Source organism: Phyllostomus discolor, chromosome 13, assembly GCF_004126475.2.
Source record: "Phyllostomus discolor isolate MPI-MPIP mPhyDis1 chromosome 13, mPhyDis1.pri.v3, whole genome shotgun sequence".
Lineage (NCBI taxonomy): Eukaryota > Metazoa > Chordata > Mammalia > Chiroptera > Phyllostomidae > Phyllostomus > Phyllostomus discolor.
Genome location: NC_040915.2, coordinates 64,895,360 through 64,914,158, shown reverse-complemented (window position 1 = coordinate 64,914,158; position 18,799 = coordinate 64,895,360). Strand labels below are relative to the sequence as shown.

The window sequence follows — 18,799 nt, the reverse complement described above, 5'->3', positions numbered from 1 at the left end:
ACCAGGCAGAGGAGGAGGACCTGCAGGCTCAGACTCTGAAATGCATCTGTCATGCTGAACCCAACTGGGGGAAATCCAAAAGGAAGAGTCTCCTTCCAAGGATATTTCCTAAGAGGGCAGCACAGTCCCCAAGAAAGAGAGGAAGAGAAACCGAGGACCCATTTCCCCTATAATGACCGTGTGTGAAATTGCATTTAATCTCTGTGGCCCAGTTTTTCATCTGTAAAATGGAGATAGGAAAAGTACCTACTTCAAGCATAAATATATGTACGGTGCTTAACCTGGGGGAATCCAGGGAGGGCAGTGAACTTGGATTTGGGGGGGAGATCACATTAGATTTTCACTAACTTTGAACTGGAATTTAATATTCCCTTTCATCATAAATATAAACAACAATCACAGTGGTACCCGCAGTTATCTGTGACTATGTCCCCAATTATGATCTCAGATATTTTCACATCACATTGTTTTGCAGAAATCTCAAAATGTTGTTTACACTCATCACTGCCTGAAATTACAGTAGTTAGGAGACCTCTGCTTGCCCTCATTGTTCACTGTGTTAATAAAGAAGCACATACTGCCATGGCCAGTGGGTCAGTTGGTTGGAGCAACTTCCTGTGCACCAAAAGTTTGTGGGTTCAATTCCTGGTCAGGGCACATCCCTAGGTTGCAGGTTTGGTCCCTGGTTGGGCATGTGAGGGAGGCAACTGACTGATATTTCCCTCCCTCTCTCTCTCTCTCTCTCCCTTCCCCTCTCTCTAAAATTAATAAACATATCCTCAGATAAGGATTTTTTTAAAAAAAGAAGCACATACTTTACCTTACACAAATTTATTATTTTTAATATTTTTACAATTGTAGTTTATCTTTTGTTTTATATTAAAAAAGCCTCTCCTGAGAAGAAGCCCATAGTGTCAGCAGATGGCCAGGGTTTCAGAATTCCTGCTCTGGGTCACGTGTGCAGACTCCAGGCGTACTTTTAAGGGTATTTCATACCGGAGAGCCCCTTTGGTGTTAGTCTACCAGGAGCCACGATACATGGAGTTACTGGCCGGTGGAAAGACTAAGAGTCAGAAGGCCCATATTTATACCTGGAAACTTCTCAGCGCTAGATGTGTGGCTTTGGGCGAGCTTTCTACCCTCGCTGAACAAATGGACCTCACTGTAAGTCTTAGACTGCGTCATAATGCCTGACTCTTGGGGTCGCCATGAGTTTGAAGTGAGACCGCTGATGGCACAGGTAGACCCTCCATAAATATTGTCTGAACCTGATCAAGGCCGTGAGCCCTTCAGTCCATGTGCACGTGCAGACAGCAGCCTGTGGGATGCGAGCGCTTTTTTTGTCTCCCTCCTGCTGGGACTGGGGCCCCTCGGATGCTCGCTCAGAGATGGCTCTGATAGCTCCCTGCCAGGGAGAACCCTGTGCTTCTTTTTCCAGCCCTGTCCCCAATGGGCAGACCACGCTGAACTGAAGAGTTTGCAGGGATCCGCATGAAAAGGGAAAACAATTTGTTCAGGGGCCCTAGAGTCAGACGCCTGGCCTGCTGGGTGCTGGGGTTTTTCAGCTTTAATCAGCATCAAGTTGATCACATTTGGAAAGATGCTAATGAATCCAGAATGGCTACAAGTAGTCGCAGCCAGGCTCCCCTGCTCTCCACCTGGTCTCTGCCCATTCTACCTGCCCTCCGGGAGGCGGCCTGGCACCGGGGCTCCCGGACCACTGCTCTCCAAGACCGGGGGGTCAGCCTCCACTCCACGCTTCAGCCGGGGCAGTGGCAATTCTCCTCTTCCTTCCAGACTTACCAGGTTGCTTGGTCTTTCCTACTCCCTCTTCTTGTGTTAAGTTCTTTTCTCTGCAAATTAATTTATTGTGGCTGAAAAGATGGCAGACAGAGAACCCTGGAGACTAATTCGCCCCTATTTATCAAGGCCCCAGCCCGATGTTAGCCATGACAAAGCATGTTCCCCATTGCAGGGACCCTCCGGTGAGATCAGCCAGGCTCTGGAGTTAAATAACTTCTGTTCTCCAAGGAGCTCAAAGCACGTTAGAAACAGGAGCTCATGGGTGTGGGAGGGGGGCATTCTGACCTGGATTCAAAGTGCCCTGGGGTCCTCCCGGGATGCACAGGTCTAAGGCAGCCTGCATTTCTGCTGAGGCCACTCTGTGTGCCTGGAGCCAGAACAGTGGAGGCACAAAGCCCAAGCTAGATGAGCCTGTAATGACAAGCAAGTGCCCTGGAGGGTAGAGGGGCAGCTTTCAATCGGCTGTCCACAGCCCCCAGGCTTTGGTTTGGGCATTAGCTGTGGCATGACGCTCTGTTTGCGAAGGAGCAAAAGAAGTCATGACTATGAAGCACGTAGCATGATGCATTCCAAATAGTACACACTCTGCAAATGCCAGCTGAATCCAGAATGTTTAGAGCGACGCAGGCCAGTGGGTTCAGGGCTTCTTGTATTGGCGAGGACAGGCAGTTTAGTCCCTTGCATCCTCCCCCCTCTCCTCTTTCCCTGGGTTATCCCTAGTGAATACTAGAGATGCGTGGTGGATTAGCGAGGGCCACAGAGTCCTTGGCATTCTTGTCATTGGGAGATGGGGTCCTTGGGCCCCACTGAATCTGGGTGGGACCTTTGACTGCTTTGTCTCATAGGGCACAGTAGGTGTGGTGCTGTGTATTTCCTGGCCCAGCCCCTGAGAGGCTGTCTCTGCAAACACGTTCTCTGGGATCCCTGCTCCCCCTGCCAGCCCCACCCAAGCACCGGTGGGTTAGGCGTTACTAACTTTTGGGGCAGTTTGTTGCACAACCATCAAAACCTCAACATTGCATGAGTTACAATAAGGACTCAGAGTCAGAACACCTTCCCTAAGATGACGTATATGTTAAAATTATAATTAAGCAGAAACTGGGCAAAGTATCATTGCAGGACGTCCTGGACTTTGTGGTACGTTCCGGGACTGTATCTGGAGCTACTGCAGGCAGGGGAAGGGAGGTCCCGCAGCAGTAGCCTCGGTCCCTTCTCCCTTTTCCCTCTCAGGTAATAACACCCATCATTGTGATAACGTCTGAGAAGAGACTGCGTGACCAGACAGACATGTGCCTTATGTGGCAGGAATACCACCAACCCACACCGAGCAGCCCATGCCAGGAGCCAGGCAGCCCCCTGACACTCTGCACGCCAGCCCCGTATTCCCACCGCGATCCCACACGGCAACTGCTGTCCTCGGCCCCAGTTCGTGCTCGAGAAAACTGAGGAACAGAGAAGTCAGGAGTCTTGTCCAAGGTTACAAATCAAGACGAACATTATAATGCAGTATTTAATGATCCCATTAACTATGTATTAACTTCCTATTGTTGCTGTAACAAATTACCAGAAACTCAGAGGCCCGAAGCAGCGCAAATGTATTATCTTACAGTGCTGGAGGTCAGAAGCCCAAAATGCATCTCACGGGGATAAATTCAAGGTGCCGGCTGCATCCCTTCTGGAAGGTCTAGGGGAGAATTTGTTTCCTTGCCTTTTCCATTTTCCAGGAGCTGCCCACATGCCTTGGCTCATGGCTTTCTAAGTTCATCTCCAAAGCCAACGTTGACCTGTGGACTCTCTCACAGGAACTCCCTGCCTCCCTCTTTCACTTACAAGGGTCCTTCTGATGACACTGGGCTGCCTGGACAACACAGCCTGTCTCCCCACCTCCAAGTCTGCTGATTAGCAAAGTTAACTGTCCCTTCCGGGTGATATAACATGCACATACTCCAGACATTAGACGTGGACATCTTTTGGGGAGAAAGGGGCCTGGACATTATTCTGCCTATCACCCCCAATAAGAGGGGAGTGGTCATGCCTTCTCTTCTATAAACGATGGAACGGAGGATCACAGTAGTTAAATAATTTTTCCAAGGCCACACACACCAAATGTTATATCACCTGAAAATTGTAGTCTCAGGCTGAGAAGCAGGAGTATTGTGGAAAATGGCCAGACAAATCCTTCCCAAAGGTAGGGGTGTAGTGTGGAAGTGAACTTGAATAATCACTGTGCCTTTTCACCAACACCTGGAAATATCATTTTTCTACCAGCTTTATAGCAGGAGAGAGCAATATTGGGGTTCCCCCAGCCAGCTCCTGCAGCCCTAACAGAGAAGGGGGGCCTTATGTAGGAGAAGCCCTCTGAGATTGCTCGCTTATCGGTCCCTGAGAATCAAAGCAACAACATTGCTCATATCCAGTAAAGCCCTCCGATAATGAACTCCGAGATAGGGGCCTCCATTCACTGTGAAGCCACAAATCATTCCAGGGCCTCGACCCCTTCAGTCCCAGGAGATGTAAAGAGGGAATGTTTTGGAGCTCTTTAAAAACATTGTGTGAGGGGGTCTAAGGGGACTGAATGGTAATAGGGAAAAAATACAAGATTTTTAAAAACAGTGTGTGTTGCCATGGTGTCTCAGGCCTAGAAGGCTCAAAACTATCCCACAGGGCGCTTCCCCAGCCCACCCACGCACCCGCCAGGCCCCAGCTGCGGTTTGCCGCGGATCAGCCCTTGGACCAGCGCAGGGATCTTGGGCACGTTCTCTGCCCCTGGGAGGCTCAGAGTCTAATAAATAGTGGCTTGTATATGTCGATGGAGGTGGAATGGCTGTAAAAACCTCTGCAGAATGTGGGCACCAGACAGCAGTTGATGGGACTCTGGGTTGAGGCGGGCCTGGAATCAGCAATGACAATAACTGTGCAGAGTCCATACAAGGGCCAGGGGGTCCCGTCAATACACGGTGCAAGGGTGTGTTTCTGTGTATTGTTTCTTAAGACTGCAGGTAAGTCTGAAGGAGTTAGCATGCACGGACACGCGCACACGTGCACACGCCAAAGCAGTTTCCTCTTTGCACAACTCATGTAGTAGAGTGGAGTGGTTAGCATTTCACTGAAACCCTCTGGCCTTCCAGGTGCTTTGTTTACATGCTTTTATTGAATATAGGCAACAACTCTGTAAGAGAGATATCATCATCATTGGGTAAGGAAACTGAGGCTCAGAGAGGTTAGGTAACTTGCCCAAAGCCACACAGCTAGTAAATGGCAGAGGCAGGATTCAAGTGTCGTCTGCCTCCCTCCAAAGCCAGCTGAGCTTTTCATACTCTGCCACACTATCTTCCTAAAAACACTTATTTTGGCCTCGTTCACCCTTCCTAAGTCATTATTTGCCTTTTTCATGAACCCAAAGCAATTGCGAAGAGCTCACCTATCACCAGTGCCTCTTTGCCCTCCCGAGGCTCCCTCACAGCCCCAGCTGTGGAAACGGCTCAACGTCCACACCGCGCCCCCCCCTCGCTGTGCAGTGGCCCCGTCCAGCCATGCAGACTCACCTCCCAGGCCGATCTCTGGCAAATGCTCTTGCCCACCTGAGAGCTGCCGTGCATGCCAGTCGTCTGCTGAGCTGTGGCACCCTCAAAAGGTCCCAACACACATACAGATGGATCCCCCTTCTGCAGAGTACAGTGGCTGTCCTTCATCAGCCTGGGCTCTTTTGAGGGTCCCCTCCTGCTGAAGCCACTGATTAGGAAGCCAGCTGGCTCACCAGGGCCATTTGTGAAGAGCTGAGCAGAGCCGAGCAGAAGGGGCATGGAGAGGCGGGGTCTGTACGGTGGACTGCTGCAGGGGAGCCAGTCAGAGCTCCTCCCTGTGGCTCCATATAGTGACCCCCTCGGCCCTCAGGACAGCCAGAGCCCCAGAGAGCAAATCCAGATAGGAGCCCATCACCTGTTTCCTCCATAAAACCACCAGCATTTTCTACGTCTGTCAGAACAGGAACAAGTCCGGGGAGCTCAGAACACAGGGCTCAGTGACATTTCTCAGTCCCTGTGAGACCTGGCATTGCGTCTGATTGCTCTTCTGCATGTCACTTCACGAGTGTCATCTTGCTGCCCCTTGGCTAGAGGAATTAGAAAGCAGAGCGTCTCCTTCGGGTTTGGGGCAGGGGTGGGGGTAGGGTCGGGTGGTGACCAATGCAGCGGTCCCCGTGACATGCACCAGGGCACTGAGGATGCCCAGTCGCCAGAGGAGGAGGCAGAATCAGCCCGTCCCTCCCTCGGGCCCCTCCGTTAATCAGCCCAGCAAGCGGTGTTGCCACCCTATCCTCCTCTGTCTCTGGGAGCCGGGAGGCTGGAGCCCTTGGTCACCCGCAGCCCATGCCAGCAATGTCATCTAAGTCACCATCGGCTTCTGCTTAGTAGCTCTGCCATGGCCTCCACCCTCGACAAGCTGCATCCTCCTTGGAAACCCCTTCTGACTCAGGCAAACCCTCAGCCCTGCCCCTTTCGGTTCCCAGATGCAAAGGCAAACAGCTCCAGTGTGAGTTGTTTCTCTTCTCTGCCTCCTCTGGTCTTAGATGAGCTGTCTCATGCACTTGGCTTTTTGCTATTCATTCTTCCATGGTCCAGCTGTTTGGTTTTTCTCTCTTTCCTATTAATTTCAGCACCATTGGCTTTTCCCTGCTTGGCCTTGTCGCCTGCACCCCTACAACTATGCACTCTTCATCTCAGCCCCATTTTTCCTGCAGCAGCGTCTCCCTCAGACAAGCAGCGTGTCCCCATAACTGCTTTTGATTGTGCCCAGTGTGTCTGCGTTGGTTCGAGGGGGCTCTGCTCAGCGGCTCCTCGCAGGGGCCGGGCCTGTGATTAGAGGGAATGCAGTGCTCCTGCCATTTCTGGGTGGCTTTTCCATGAATCACTGATTTCTCTCTGAGTTTGTGTCCTGCACAATTATTGGTCGTGGTGAGCCTCTCACAGCCCCCAGGCAGGCCTCAGAGCACAGAAGAGACTGAGATTTGCTTTCATGTGGCTGTGACCTCCCTGCTGGGGTGCAGGGGGGTGGGGGGAGCCTGACGAGCATCCCCGGAACTGTGGGCACTTAGGAGATCCCTAGTTCACAGATTTGTCCTACAGTCTGACCTTAAAATTTGGCATTGGGGGTCATAAAGGAAACCACAGCCAGGACCTCCTTTTCCCACTGTGGTTTCTCTAACTTTACAAGTCTGAACAGTTCTAACGCACTTGATTCAGAACTGAGGCAAAGAGTCCAGAGCTCAGAGAAATGAAACCTGCCATCAGCCCACCGCCAAAGACAGCGGCCATTATAATACACTGGGCTGCTGGCTTGTCAAAGAAGTCTTTCCCCCAAAGGAGAAAAACAATTTGCCTATTGTCTGTGCAATTTTAGGATAATTGAGCTGACGTGTTCATTTGAATGATAATGAATAAATGCTGTTCTTTTTTGTTATTTACCTACTTTCTAATTTTACAACGGAGAACTAGTGATAATTACCAAATTCTATTATTTATAGAAAACTGACTCTTTCGTAAGAATCCAATGGGGCAATTATCTCCATACTGTATGTGCTGTTTTGCTATAAACTGTTGAAAATTGGATAATTATCACCAGAACTAGCTGTGGCATTTTGAATACAGATACATAACAAGGAAGGAGGTCATCCATGCATTAATATTCAAATCACACACTAGTTCTTCCTCTCCTGTGGCGCGTGAGCTCAGCGCTGGGGTTTGTAAGACCCTTCCAGGAGCGGGTTTAAAACGCTGTTATCATGTGGCTTTTGTTTACCGAGAGTTGATAAGAGCTGTATCAAAAAGAAATAGAACAAGAACTACATTTACAATAAAAATAATCGTTCCCATTCCTTGTGTCACGTATTCTGTGGTTTCAAAAGCGTGTCCTCTTCCTTCCCTCAGTCCCTTCATAAAATAGGCACCATCCTTCCCCTGTGTCACAGAGAAGAATTTGGGGTTCAGAGAAGGTCATCAGGCGCCTGAGGTCATCCAGGGAGCACACTGAGGGCCAAGGGCAGAAGCCGGGTCTGTGGGGTCCCATGGCCTTGTCCCCTTAGGGCATAGCTGCAGGAAGGTGGACTTACAGCACCCGCTTCTCTTTTGTTGTCGCTGTTTGTTTTGTGTTCTGTTGTCTTGTTTGTTTTATCAGTGGGTAGACTCTGAACAAGAAGCTTTGAGTTAAAAACCCTGTTCACTCACTCACACGCTCACGTACGTAAACCTCGATAACGATCAAGTGCGGCCGTGAGTCCTAGTGGCAAAGCAGACGTTGGGAGTCAAGATGGTCGTGAAGATACTAAGTTCCAAATGAGCAGGAGAATTCATTATTCAGCCATTTCGGGGGCAGAATTCCCACCCACTGCAGTGGAAGTCAGGTGGGCAAAAAACTCAAGGTCATGTTTTGGTCCAGAGTGTTTATAACTTTCTCCCCAACACTATCGTCTTGGCAGTGTGAGTAAGTGCTGAGGAGATAAATGAGGGACCACCCAAGGAGCAGCAGCAACAGGGGCCAGAGGGCCCAAAATCTTCCACTTATTTATTCCCTTTACACACAGGTAAAGCAAATAAATAAGTGAGAGGGGCTTTGGACTAATGAATGTGCTTGTAATGATTTTGAAGGAAATCCCAGAGCCTCGTTCGCGCTCCGGCCGCAAGGGGAAAGAGGATAAAAATGCCCTGGTCTCTGTGAGGCCCGGTACCTGCCAGCACAGTCCGTGAGTCAAGTCTTTTCCAGCTCAGACCCGTGGCTGAATTATTTTTGCTAAATTTCTTCTGCCTGCTTAAAGTCTTGCCATTATTATTCAGTACAAGGAGAGGCAAGTGCTGTTTCAATGATGCAAGTCCGTTTATGAGTCGGAACCGGGGAAAACAGGACCTGACACTCAGTGAGCCGTGGCTGATGGAATGGAGAAACGGGCTTTACTGCCTTGATCTGGTCATTACGTTCTGCAGGGTGGTCCTACTTGGCCGTGGACTCTGATTGGAGCCCCCACATCCCCCCAGAGTTGAGGTGAGCTGGGCCCATAGCCCTCTTCCTTCGGGACAGAGCCACGCTCTCCAGCGAGCAAATGGAGGTTGTTCACGCAGGACCTGAGGGGCAGGGCCCACCCCAGAACTTGGATTATGGAGGAGGTTGATCGAATGGTGCTGGCTGATGGCGTGAGCCTGCATCTCAGTGACACAGGGACGTGGCTGCTCATCCCGACAGAAAGAGCGCAAATTTCCAGCCAGAGGCCCAACGTCAGAGCAGACGAAGAAGCCTAGTTCCCAACATCGCTTCTCACCTGCAGGCGCACAGGGTGGAACCTCGTCCTCAAATAGTCGCTAGCATTTGTGAAGTGCCTGTGCTGTGCCAGGTGCCGTGCCGGGTCCAGAGATATGAGACTGGGTCTCGTGGACGTGTTTGCAGCCTTACTGGTGCAGGGGGAAGGATGCCTGGAGAGCGGCCTTCTGTTCGCTGGGCAGCATGCCTTGTGGAGCGCAGTCAGAGTGTACCCGAAGCGCTGCCGTAAAGTGTGCATAGATTCTGAGAGAACTCTGCCGCCTCAACCAGACGGTTCTGGGAGCCTGGGGAGCGCACCTCCCCCGGACTCCCTGCTGACTCATCTGCAGATGCAGACCTGCTGCATCTTCAAAACAATGTTGATGAGAGCTGGGTCCATACACAGCTCCATCTGTCAGCAACGCCCCAGAGTTCCAAAGCAGGGAGAGGGAAGGTCTCTGGCTGTCTCTCATGATAGCCATGGAAAGAATAGGCTATATGGTATAAAATAAATTGTTTGCTTATAGGTAGACTATTATATATCTGGTCAATACATGGTTCTCATGGAAATCGAGTGAAAATTCTCCAATCCTGAAAGCGCCTTAACCTCTCGTAAGTACCCGTGATGGCAGCAGGTCAGCAATGCGTCACTCTCAGTGCTGGAGTGGCGTCAAAGCGGTGGGAGGGCGGGATTCAGTAAGAGTCTCTTGACTGTAAATTAATGTGTTGAGGGCTTGGTCTGATTTCTTCTGGAACTAAAGAAGTTCAATGCTAATGTTGAGTGCTATAAAAGAAGACTTGGCTGTAGCTGGCACTGTTCCTGCCCGATGCACACTGGTTCCCATTCATTTACTCATTCATTTGTCCATCCATCCATCCAAATCGTCAACAACCATTTACTGAGGGCTTGCTCTGTGCCAGAAGCTTTGCAAGGTTCTAGAGGCACAGCAACAAACAATCCGGACACAGTCCTCCCACCCTTTAGGAGTTTACAAAACAGCAGTCACTTGGAAGATTTAGACAGGGACCACATGGCTCCATAAGAAAGTCATTTGGTTTCTGGCTCAAAGTTCTCCCTAAAGAAAGAGCATGATGGACAGGGGGGAAGAGAGTCCTAAGGAGCTCCTTCCTGAGAAGGGCAGGAGTCTCAGAACAGTAGGAAGGAGGCAACTGTGAACTCCCATGTGCCAAATGGGAGCGCACCAGGCACGGAGCTGGCTCTCAGAGCTTGGCCACAGTAGGAGCTTAGAATCCAAGATTTAAACACTCCGGTTTGGCCCTCAGCCCAGGGGTGCAGGCAGGGAGCCTGGGGGCGCCCATAGAATGGAGAGGATGGGGTTCGTCAGATGGGCTGAGTGGCTCATTACAACGCATACACTCTGACACACACACAAACACCGCAGCTGTCCGGGAAAGAGAGTGGGGCTTGGGGGAACTTAGGCACTTCTGGACCAGCAGCAGCACTCTCTGGGTTGCAGCCAGCACCGCCGTGAAAGGTGGAAACTGCTCTCTCTGGCTCTGCCTCCCTGATTAATTTGGTGTTTCAGACTCAACAGCCCACGAGGTCTTCATCTCTTACAGTTACTCCTCCGACAGATGTCTGTTTTATGAGCCATCCCTGAGCCTTTCCTGGGGAGCCAGTTTCCCCTCCTCCACATGCATGCCTCTGCTTTTGACCAGCCTCCAAAATGCGGGCGATGCCCAGGTGTAGGGCTGAGTACGGAGAAGATATCTCAGCTAATTTTTCCTGTGGTTCCAAGCTCCTATTTATGGGATGTTTGCAAGCTACTTAACCTAATGATAGAAAACATGTTACAGCTTGGAAACTCGGAAATCAGACATTCTGGAGGGACCCTACCAGTCTTACACAAAATATTTTTAGAGCACTGTCCAGAAAGAAGGCATGGGGAAAGCCCTCCCATGCCTGCAGAAAACTGATGTATGGTAATCAGAGCAGTGTGGAGTGGCTGTAAGTTTCGACAACATACAAGGAACTTATCGCTGTTTTCTGCTGTGGCTGCATATTCTGGACTCCTCGCTAGCTGGAGAGGCGTGAATAGAAGATTTATTTTGTATTGTTAGACTGTCAAGACACTCTAGAGCAACAACTTTCAAATGTTAAGTTCCTGAGCTTACAGAAGTTGTGAATTACATGCTTTTAGACCAGCGTGAGTGAGGGGCTGACAGCTCTCCCCCTCCCCCTCCTCCTTCCCTTCACCACTCAGAGTCCTTTATGATCAGTGGCTCAACATGCTGCCCTTCCCAAACCCAATGGGGCCGTTATTAAGAATGACAGAAATCTATTTCTAGCCACGAAGCAAGCTGAGGCGACTGATGTGTCATCACAGAAAAAGAACTTTTTCACACCTAGGTCCCCAGAGCCCCGGAGAAACTTCTTGGCCAAAATTGAGCCCATTTCAAGTTAACTGATGTGACAAAGGATTTCAAGTTGGGTAGGGAAGGGAGGGAGGGAAACTCGAAGTGATGGGAGGCGATTTCAGGGATGTTTTGTCTCTCTTCCTCCTTGTCGGTCTGGGGGACAGCATGGCTCTTCCCTAGAACCAGGCAAGATCGCAAAGTTTGGTACAGGGCAGAACCCAACACATCTTGTCCTTGACCTCTAAGCAGCTGAGACCTCCCCGGTTAGCATAGAGAGACTGAGTTTATTAATTAATGAGTTAAAGACAAATCTCTCAAGCAGGATTAGTAGTAGATCATCAGTTTAAAGACAAGCAACGGGGCAATTTCATCATTTACTCCTGCCTCTCCCTCCCTTTGTCTTCGAATCGCACCCTTCTGTACCACCCAGCACCGCAGTCACCTCAGTGTCCGTCTCCCCCTCTGCCCCTAGATGATACAATCCCTTGTGGGGGCCAGGCCAGTGTGGCTCAGTTGGTTGGGCATCCTCCTGCAAACCAAAAGGTCACCAGTTCGATTCCCAGTCAAGGCACCTCCTGAGCTGCAGCTTCAGTCCCCATTTGGGGCAGGTGAGAGAGGCAACCAATCATTGTTTCTCTTTCCTCTCTTTCTCCCTCCCTTCCCCTCTCTCTAGAATCAATGAGATAGAAAAAAGTATTTAAATCCTCTGGGGGCATGGTCACTGCCTTCCGTAGTTGTTGTCTTCTGTGTCACCCAGCATAAACAGCACTTGGTATTGATCAAATGGTTACAAATTGAATTGGGGTCCCACCTTAGAATGAGGCCCAGGCCTTCCTCGCGTCCTTTCTCGAGTGCAGACGAGGCCCCGAGATCCCCTTTTCCCCTTGGCCTCCGGCCTAGTTTCGTTGGCTCCCAGGACACGGGAGTCAGGCTTGTTTGTGAGCTCGGATGGACTTCTTGCTCTCCGCCGCCCCTTAATGAAGGTTCTGGGAAGCCAAGGGCTCCATGTTGTGAAACTGTCATTGTAGTGTTGCCCGTGACTACTGAGCAACTGGCCATGTGCTGGGGCTTATTATGAGAGGCCTGTACGCAAGGGCTGGCTCCTTGCCTGGTTTTCCTAAGGCAGCTGAAAACGGCATAGCGGCATTTGTTTTGAGGGAGAAAAAGAACAAGAGATTTTGTCAACAGTTACGAGAAAAGCCAAATTGGTCCATTTTAGAACCTCCTGACCTTGACAGTGTCCCTCTAAAGCTACATAAACATTTGTTTGGGGTATTTAATAAGCCGCCAGCTGACAAATTGCGGAACTTTTTTGCAAGAGCCCCTTATCTTTCCTAGAACCACTGAGATGGCAAAATATATTCTCTGTCTCAACAATTCATTCTATATTTGCATGTGGAAATTGGAGAGCAAGTTGTTTTTCTTCGTTTGCATGACAAAACTCAGGCCCCAAAATACAATTCAGCATTTAATTTGAGCTCGTTAGAGAGTGCAAGAAAGGGCCCCGCCCACTGCCGCCGTTTCTGTTGTTACAATTAAGTGGATTTATGACATCGAGAACATCCAGCGCCTTCTGGGGGGGGGCTGCGGTGGACCTGGGGAGCCTGCTGCCTCAGGAGGTCACTGGGCAGAAACAAGCCTCGTGAAAAACTTTATTTATTTTAAGGCCTTGGTAACTCTATTTCAACTCAGCAGACCTCCCCCACCCCAAAGCCAGCCTGAGCTGGTGGCCAGTCTGCCCTGGCGCAAGGATGGGCCCAGCTGATAGAGGGACCCCTGGGAAGCTGCTCCTGATGACAGCTTGCCAAAAGCAGAGCATGACAAAGAATTTAGGACATTTAAATTTTAAATAAGTGCAGCGGCGCTCCCCCACCCCAATCCATGCTTTCACTTTCCACAGTTCCAGTCACCTGCGGTCAACCACGGCCTGGAAAGATTAAATGGAAAATTCCGGAAATAAAGAATTCATAAGTATCAAATGGCGTGCGGTTCTGAGTGGCGTGGTGAAATCTCACACCGTGTGGCTCTGTCCCACCTGGAACTTTGTCAAGTGCCTCCACGCTGAAGACACTCCCATTAGTCACTCAGTAGCTGTCCCCGCCACCAGATCGGGTGCAGCGGTATGCCTACGCTTGTGCTCACGCCACCCTTACTTTACTAAGTGATGGCCCAGAGCCATTCACACTATTTATTACAGCACATTCTCTGGTAGTCTCTGCAGTTTCAGACATCCAGTGGGGATCTTTTTTTTAAGAGATGATTTATTTACTTTTTAGAGAGAGGGGAAGGGAGGGATAAAGAGAAGGACAGAGACATCGATTGGTTGCCTCTCGTATTCACCCCAATCAGGGATTGAACCCACAACCCAGGCATGTGCCCTAACCAGGAATTGAACCAGTCACCTTTGTTCTGCAGGATGATGCCCAACCAAGTGAGCCATGCAGGTCAGGGCTCCAGTGGAGGGGAGGAGTCTTGGACCTATCCCCCAAGGATAAGGAGGAAGGAGGACTGCCAAATCCTCCTTTGCTAACAGCTCCCCTACAGGGCTGTCTTGCTACACTGGTGCCCTATTCTTTTCAGAAACACTGAGTACGTGAAAACGAAGTGTTGGCCCTGACAGGAGGCCAGGTGTGGTGACGAGCAGAGACAATTCTGAGGGGCACACCTGCCCCCTGAAATGCCCAGTTCGGGGAGCCCAGGTTTAACTCGTTAAATGGAGCACCCGCCCCCACAGAGGCAGGTTCGCAGTGCCATGCGATGGAGTGAGCAAGGGTAACGCACCCATTCTGTTTGGAGGGATGTGCGAAGGCTTCACAGAGATGAGCACAACTGCGCCGGGCCCTGGACGTGGGAATCAGAGACCACCAAGCACACAGAACGGCAGAACAGCATTGTTAACAGAGGGAACAGCAGATGCCAAAGTGCAAAAGTAGGAAAGCCCCTTCTCTCTAGGAGAGGCAGCGAGTTGAGTGTCAACAGAAAACTGAGTCTAGAAAACGTTTACCTTTTCCTGAAGGATTGGAAGATGATGCATTACAAATCCTACTGCTGGTGAGATTTATAATACATACAAATGTAGTATTTGGCTACTCTCAGATTCTCCTATAAATTACTAAGTGGAGCAGATGGAGGCCTTTGGGCCCAGGAGGATCAGAGCCAACAGTGCGCACACACCCTTGGGCGATTGCTGGCTGTCACCTGTGCTCCCCCTCCCCCCTCCCCGGGGCAGTACATGTACATGGGGTCCTTACCTCTTCTCACCTGCTTGTTTATGTGCCCTTTGTCTTAGCGATCAGCCAGATGCCCTCTAGGGGAAGAGCTGGGGGGGTGGGGGTCACACTGCCAAACAGACAACACCTGTATCTGTTGCCAAGACAATGTCCAGTTACATCCAATTGGAACAGGGCCCTTTCCAGTAGAACGTAGCTGCACGGTACATTGAAGTTATCCCAACTGAAAAGGGCGAAAACACACTCTGTGTGTCTGTGTGTGCATGCACGGCTGTGTGAGTTTGTTAGTATGTATATAAGTATATACGTGTGCTTGGAGTATGCATGTGTGTGTCCCATAGCATGTGTGATTGCATATGTGTGTGCTTCACACATACGAGGTACAATTTACATCACAGGCAATAGCCAGCAATATTCTAGGAAATAAACCTGCTGAAACCAAAAGCCCGTGACCGCTGAGGTCTTAATCCACAAAGGAAAACACAGTTTAGGAGCATGAGATGTCTCTCCTGCTGTCAAGGATCGCTGAGTTTCACGGAGTGTGGAAGCCTGGGGCTGACCTTTTCCCAGCAGAGGCAAGCGTGGGGAAGCCCGTGACGGCGCACACGCCAATTGACTCATACAAATACGTGGCTTATTCTTCCTTAACTGTGTAAGGGTGGAAGGGCAGGGTCCCTAAACTAAAATATGCTCCCCTCTGACAATCTCCTCTTGCTTGTGAGAAGAGATTGACCATTTAGGAGCTTATGGGCAGATGGGTCAGAGGAAGGGAGTCAGTCCTCTGGTGGCCTTCACCTTGAGAAATGGGTCTGAAACTGGTCTCTGGGGTGGGGAGGAGGCAGAGGTGGCATATGGGTCAATATCTTATGATGAGAGCATTTTCATAAAGGAGAAAGAAACTGAAATATACCACCTGCTCTCATCTGTCACTAGCTTCTGTTTAAAAAAACATGTGGAACTAGCAGGCTGAACAAACCCAGAAGCTGTAGACAGGTCACAGTTACTAACAAACGGGAAGTCACTGGTGCATACCAACCTGTCTTCCCAGCCGCGTCCCCAGCCTGGGGTTGCTCAGACCCCGAGTGGATGGATGACACGAGACCATCCGCCAATGTGCAGTGCGATTTTCCAGGGAGTGGATTCTGGGATTTAATTAGGTTTTCACATGGATGGCAGATACAGAGCAGGTCAAGGATCACATCCTAGTGCCTGGCGGATTTTTGTGGCTGGAGGCTGAGATCAGAGGGTAGATGAAGTTGGGCGGATGTTTGGCTGTGGGGGGGGCTACAAGGGGATTGGGGTTGAAAAGTCAGCTTATGATTTAAGGAGCACAGTTCATAAGGCCTGAGGAGTTTTAGTGGATGAGTCTTAACCTGTAGTGAGTTACAAATGTGTGTGTGTGTGTATTTATATAGGAGTGCACTAGAACAGCATCTTGTATTCAGATTAATTCCTTCATAGATGAATATGTAAAACAATGCAGGGATGAAGAGTGTTCTAAAAACCATGGAAGACTTGTTTGTACGTTTAGGTCTCATACAGAAGGTCAGGAGAAGAGTTACCGGTCACTAACAGAGACCCGGAAGGGGGCAAGAGGTGAACCGATTGGAAGCCACACTCAATGGAGGGACTCGAACACGCGGGTGTTCTGCTCATCTTCCTCAAAGGTCCCAGGCACCATTTGGACACCTCCCCCCACCAGACTCATCTCATTTTGTCTGACTTCACTCTGGACTGCAATGTTTAGTCGAGTGTGGTGTCCTATCAAAGAAAAACATCCTGGATCTGGTGGCAGACAGAAGTCTCTAGGTAGCCGTTCATTAATTAATGACTAAATCAAATAATACTTCCCTACCCTTGTCATCTGCAGAAGGATTATTTTTCAGAGTGATCACTAATCTCCTCAGTACAAAGTATATAATAGCTGTTAAATATTTATTTACAATGGAAATGAAAGAAAGACAGGGAGGAGGAAGGGAAAAAGATGGAGGGAGAGAAGCAAGGAAGACAAAACAAGAAGAAAAAGGAAGGAGAAAGGAAAGAAAGAAGGGGGAAAGGAAGAAGGAGCTATTGGTATTCTCAGCCTTTCAGATTTTCAGCGAGGCTTCTCCATCCAAGCCCCCACCCCCCTCCACAGGGCATGAGGCTCAAACCAGCCCGCTGTCCAGTACTGGTCAAGGAGCGGCCAGTGTGTCCTAGCGCCACCTACTCTGTGGCTGGCCCTTAATGCGTCTGTCCCAAAGCCCTTCCTCCAACTGTTTCAAAGAATTTTTTAAAATTCCCACCGGACCTTCCACGTGCCAAATCAAATGCCTAGACAGTCAGCAGCCCAGCAGTTGCACAAACATCCCAGACCTTGAATCCCACTGTGAGTTCAAACAGCAAAAAGACGAAATGAGAGGCTGGGGAATGAGGAACATGAAAAGCCAGCTAAGGTCTTCAGGGAAAGCTGTTGTCTTGATGCTTCAGCTCTGACGAGCCCCATGGAGATAATAAAAACATGAAGAGTGTTCTCCCTCATGTACTCACAACAACAATACGAGCGCTAATAGTGATGATAATAAAAAGGAAGAGATTGCCTTCCAATGCCATCCCTTGCCTCGCCTTGCCCCCGTGGTAGCGCCGGTCCTGGGCTGGCAGATCTCCACCTGTAAACTGGGGATCTGGCAGGAGAAGTCCTTTCCAGGCCTCGGGTTGTAGAGTTCCATGACAGGGAGCACAGACAGTGTTCGAAAAGACAGAAGTCACGTTCAGCCAGAGACAGACTTCTCAAAGCCATCCTGTCTCACCATCCTTGGTGGGCCGCTCCCTGGGTGGAACTCCTGGTTCTGTGGCACACTCGCTGCGCACGACTTCAGGCAAGTTATACCTCTCTCCTCTGCCTCAGAGTCCCCGCCTGTAGCTTAGGGACACAAGTAGCATTATTGGGGGAGGATCAGGTATTGCCCTGGTTTTCTGCAGGGAAGCTGTCCCGGAGACCTGCGAGAGTCACACCTCTCTCCCACACGTAAGCGGGTGTGGGAGTACAACGCAGATGGGAGGAGGAAAGGCCTGACTGCCCGGACCCCACCCCCACCAGAGTTTTCGTTTTTCTGACCTCACTGACCCCCACTGATAAAGCCCCACGCTTCTCATCTAACGAGGGAACTTCTCAATCTGACATTTAGAAACATGCATCCCAGGAAACAGATTGAGAAGGTGAATTACGGTTGCATCGCACGCAGTCGGAACACTGTTAGGAGCAAGGAGAGTTCCTGGGAGACTGCCCAGTCAGAATTTGAACCGATTTCTGATTCCAAACTTTCCTGCCCCAACCCACTCTGCAGAGCACAGACGTCCTGACGGGCAGGCAGCCCCCGGGCTCACCCCCAGCCCCCAGGGCACATGCTTAACCACTCAAGAACACATGTAACTATTAAAATTTTAAAATGTGTTCCAATTACATCGCAACCTCTGGGACATCCTCGTGATGTGTAGACACCACGACAGGGACCAGGAGGTTTGCTGCACTCCCAGTCACAGCAAAAGCTCGCAGGTCCCCGTGCCGCGGGGTCCGAGGTTTGCCTGGAATGTCTCTTCCCCTCACCCCTCACCTGGATTCTGCAAGACTGTCTTTTGAGCATTTGTAGAAGGCTTTTGAGATTGTTCTGCATGTCTTCTCTGTGATATGTGTCCAGAGTCATTTTATGAGGTCTCCTGGCTATTTGCTGGTGCAGGCACGGCTACCATTTATGTGGGCTTACTCAGTGGCAGGCGCTGTGTTAGTTGGTATGTGCACAGGCGCTCTGTGCACACACATTGTCTCAAATAGCCCTCATCGTTGTTGTCTGAGGAAGACGATAAAGGGAAACTCAAGTTAGGCACAAGCCTCACTCGCCCCAGGACACAGAGCCTCTGCCTGGGTGTCAGAGTCAGAATTTGAACCGATTTCTGATTCCAAACTTTCACTTCACAGACTCTCGCTTAGTGTTTTGAGTGCCCAGTTATGTGCCCACCTCCCTCATTTGACCTCAAAGGCATGGAGTGTCCTTTTTGTCTTTGCCCCACGCTGCCTGGCACGGTGCTTAGCTTCCAGTCAGCCCTGGATACACGTGAAGGGAATG

General features: G+C 50.1%; 1 protein-coding gene across 2 annotated transcripts in view; it reads left to right on the top strand.

Annotated features, from left to right (window-relative positions):
* The window catches only part of KIRREL3 (kirre like nephrin family adhesion molecule 3), a 503,419-nt gene that overhangs the window by 159,850 nt on the left and 324,770 nt on the right, over positions 1 to 18,799 (top strand). The window lies entirely within an intron of this gene.